The following is a 4411-nucleotide window of genomic DNA, read 5'->3' as shown; positions in this document are numbered from 1 at the left end:
CCAATTGTTAGGAAATTACGCAGATTTCCCTATAAACCAGATTAGTGAGAATGCGAAATAACAGAAGAAATAAGACACACAAATTTGATAACGGAGTTCAGCCAATTGTGCCTTCGTCTCCGGACCTGCTGCAGATCATTTTACTAAAGGGAGAAAATATACAAAGTGTTTACAACACTCACAACTCACAACCCACCCCAAATTATACTAAGAATTTTTCTCACAAAATTCTTTCACAAGCTTTGCTCTTAAGCTTTTCTCTCAAACTCTCTCTAATTCTTTTGGGATGCATTACAAATGAGAGTTGTGGGGATTTATATAGGCTTCAAAAGAACATAGGTTGCCTAAGTTAGGCACCCCTTATTTTGACCAAAGATTGCCTAAGTTAGGTACCCCTTATTTTTGACCAAAGAATGCCTAAGTTAGGCACCCCTTATTTTTGACCAAAGCATGCCTAAGTTAGGCACCCCATTTCCTTGACAGGGAGAGGCCATCCATGGTTGAAGAAGGGCAATGGATATACCATACACCTACCTAAATGAGGTCAGTTTCTTGACTTGCTGCTTAACAATAATAACCAATGTTAACACAAGTGTCATCTCAACAGTAGATATATCCTAAAATTATCAGTTGCAAAATAATGTATACATTGTATGAACTCTTTCTATTCTGAACAAAAGCAACGTAGAGATTTTCTTAATTTGATTTTGCTTTTTCCATTTGTCTTCATTTGGAATGGATGAAGAAGTACAAGATTGCATTCATTTTTCGTAGTGAATTGTATTCTTTTATTATGCAGAATATCGTTTTGTTTAAATGGGTTTTATTTTTGGTTTGGTAGAATGCATTTTATTGTGGTTTGGGTGTTTTTTTTTTTAATGATAGAGTGGTAGAGATGCAGAAGGAGGTGTGGGTATTTTGGCCCTGTTAAAAGGAAATTGCAGGTTTATGGTTTGGTTTAAACAATTGTGTGGCTATGTGTTCGTTTAGGTGTAGGTGTTGTGATGCACAGGAGACTCTGTTTCTAGGTTTAAATTATGTGTTTCTATGTACATAGTTGGGTGATTTCTTCATGTTTCTATTAGGTTGTTTCAGTTTGTTTTCTGTTAGATTTCGACAGCTGCGCTTCGTGTGATTGCTTTCTCTAACTTTGTAGATTTAGGTTTGGCCAAAAGGTGCTGGCAATGGGTACAACGACATAGCCACCACCACCACCACCGTATATAAGCTCTACAAAGATTACTTGCAAAACCCCAAAAGGGACATAATTTGCGATGGTGGCAATTACGCTGTGAGCTTTTCTAGTTCTTCCTGTCAAAATTTGTATTAGACTATGTAATTTGATTTCTGAAAAATGCTTTTGTCACTGATGATATTTATATGGATGCTTTTGTTTGCATTTCTAATTATCTCTCTCTAATTTGAATGTTTTGCTTGACTTATGAAATTAAAGTCTTTGGAATTTTATCTTAATAGATGGAATCGTCTCTCACCTTTCTGACGTATAAGGGTTCCGTTCCATACCCGAAGCAAAAGAAGTAGAGGAAACTATATTTCATGTTTTCCTGGTTAGTTGGAAACTATTTTGTATTTTAAAGTTTCCAATCATGATACATTAGTTGGAATGTGATTTTGTTTCAGCTTAGACACCCAAATATTATATCCTTATTCCATAGTACTTAAGCTGATAAACTTTGGGTGGTTCTACCACCAAGCGTACCATCTTTGTTGTTGCCGAACCTGTCATGCCACTCTTTGAACAAGTCAAGGAACTCAGTTTACAATTGTAGTTCTATTTTTCTTTTCCCTTTAATTTTATGTTTGGTTTTTGTATATATTTTTTTTTCCCCAAAATTGGGCCAGTTGTTCTAATTTGGATATTGTTGTTTGCCTTTTCTGTATATAGAAAGAAAGTTCTTATGTACTCTGATGTTGGCTTCATTTATGCGGGTCATTTCTTTACTGAGCCAGACTACAATAGGCTACAATTGCTACAAGGGGAGAGGCCATCCATGGTTGAAGAAGGGCAATGGATATACCACACACCTACCTAAATGAGGTCAGTTTTTTGACTTGCTGCTTAGCAATAATAACCAATGTTAACACAAGTGTCATCTAAACAATAGATATATCCTAAAATTATCAGTTGCAAAATATGTATACATTGTATGAACCCTTTCTATTCTGAAAAAAAGCAACGTAGAAATTTTCTTAATTTGATTTTGCTTTTTCCATTTGTCTTCATTTGGAATGGATGAAGAAGTACAAGATTGCATTCATTTTTCGTAGTGAATTGTATTCTTTTATTATGCAGAATATTGTTTCAAGTGCATGCTCGCCCTTAAATCCATATTCTCTTTGTGGTTTTCATTAAATTCCTACATTTCTTTGGGCACTTCTGTGTCTCTGTGATTCTTATTCTTCATTGTCAAGTAAACATTTGATGTATGATTATCTTGGTATTAGCCTATTGTTTCTTCGTTTAGCGTTTTGAACTATATGAGAATTTTAACTATGTTTATATGAAGATGCTGATACTTCCTTACAATCATGTGACATATCAATAATAGGCTTTAATTTTCTGAAATTGATTCAATGGCAGCATAGGAAGATTGATGTAACAATTAGCAGGGAGTTGCTATAGGATTCTATGCAATGAAGTGCTTCCACTACTTCAACAAGAAAATAAAGGAGAGGTGGGAACAAAGATTGCTACAGAATTGAAAGAACCGAGGAAATCTGATTATTCAGGAGCTGAATATGGTCATTAAGTCTTCATGCTCAACAAAATCACCCCATTCTGTAAGCCAGAATTGTATGAACAGATGGTTTCAAATATGTCAACGAGATATGAGTACATTTGCTGTTCTATATAGGATCTTGGAATTTGTAGGTATTTTCATTTTTTTTTATTCATTTTTTGTGATATGTTTACATTTAAGACACAAAAATGAACCTCTGATGGCATGTGTCGCTATGCACTGCTGATACTTATCTGAAACTCTGATGACACACCAATATGGGGCTGTTATGTGTCATTCTCTTCCATTTATTAGTATATTTCAAGGCCTTAACTTCCAAAAATCATAATAAATTCATACAAAATATGAAAAATTCACTAAAAAATCCCACAACTCGTTATCACATTTCCTTCCTCTTTTAAGCTTTAAAATATGAGTAATGTTATTTGGACATACAAGATTGACCACATTAGCCGACCACCTTATATGGTAGTTGATGTGGTCATGCCATGTCAATTAATGAACTCTTCCATTGGATTATATTCTTATTTATTTTACAAATCAATAATCTTGAAAAACTAAAACAATAAAATTAAATAAAATTGAAATTAAACCTATCGTCCCTTAGACTGTAGCCTCTCGTTCTTTCAGTACTTCCTCACGTCTCCAGGCCTCCATTCCTCCATCAAAAAGAGTTGCCATTTCCAATTGTCTTTGTATTTATAATGGGAAAATAGAAGGCCTTGAAATTGCTAGTTGTCTTTGTGAGGCCACCGAGATTGCTAGTTGTCTTTGTGATTCCTCCTACGATGTCTTTGTGAGCCCTCCGTTCCTCCACCAAGACTGACTCATTCAAATGGGGTTTGTCTGTTCCCCTTGGAGGAGGAGGGGTGGCCTTGAAATTGGGTGCGAATGATTCTATCAAATGGGTTTGTACCTCTAGAATTAATTGTCTGCATACCTATATCAAATGAGTTCCTTTTTTAATAGTTAATTTCTTATTTTTTAAACTTCAATGCAAGAGGAGAGGGATGAGTAGATTTGATGAAGGGTGGGTTGGAGACGTGAGGAAGAGTTCAGAACCAACGGGGCTACGTACAGGCCCAGGACCCTTGGGTTAATTTTAATTTTATTGTTTCAGTTTTTCCAGATTATTGATATGAGAAATCTACATATATAAGGCAAAAGGTAGAGAATTGTGAAACATTCAAAATACTAAAAAACGCCCTTAGTTAATTTGAACATTAAGAATTGAAATTATTAATTAAATGAGGATGATATGATAAATTCATTTTTTTCGTATTAAAAAAAGTATTTTTTTAAATTAAAAAAAACAGATAATAGGTCATATTTTTATAGAACATAACTACCCATGTTATCTTTTCTTAATTCTAAAAATAAAAGAAAAAAGAAAACAGAAAACCAATTTTCACATGCATGAAAATGTGCCAAGGGACTAGTAATAAATAAAGAATAATTTGAGTCTACATGACAATATTCATTAATTAATTGACATGGCATGACCACATCAGCTGCCACATTAAGTGGTCGGCTAATGTGGTCAATCTTATGTGTCTAAATAGCTATATCATGTGTTTCGGTTGCCCACCCCTCAAGGGTTTGTTACAAAATTTTCAGGTGCATTGACTATGTCATGTGCTTGGTGGGGT

At 34.5% G+C, this 4411-nt stretch overlaps 1 long non-coding RNA gene across 1 annotated transcript; it reads left to right on the top strand.

The window, feature by feature from the left end:
* Positions 1–1187: 1187 nt before the first annotated feature.
* LOC117628627 lies at positions 1188–2079 on the top strand. Its single transcript, XR_004585992.1, has 3 exons — positions 1188–1291; positions 1477–1568; positions 1907–2079. It is a non-coding gene; the product is annotated as an uncharacterized LOC117628627 (long non-coding RNA).
* The last annotated feature ends 2332 nt before the right edge of the window (positions 2080–4411 follow it).

The sequence above is a fragment of the Prunus dulcis genome, chromosome 5, assembly GCF_902201215.1.
Source record: "Prunus dulcis chromosome 5, ALMONDv2, whole genome shotgun sequence".
Taxonomy (NCBI): domain Eukaryota; kingdom Viridiplantae; phylum Streptophyta; class Magnoliopsida; order Rosales; family Rosaceae; genus Prunus; species Prunus dulcis.
This window is presented reverse-complemented; position numbering and strand designations above follow the sequence as displayed.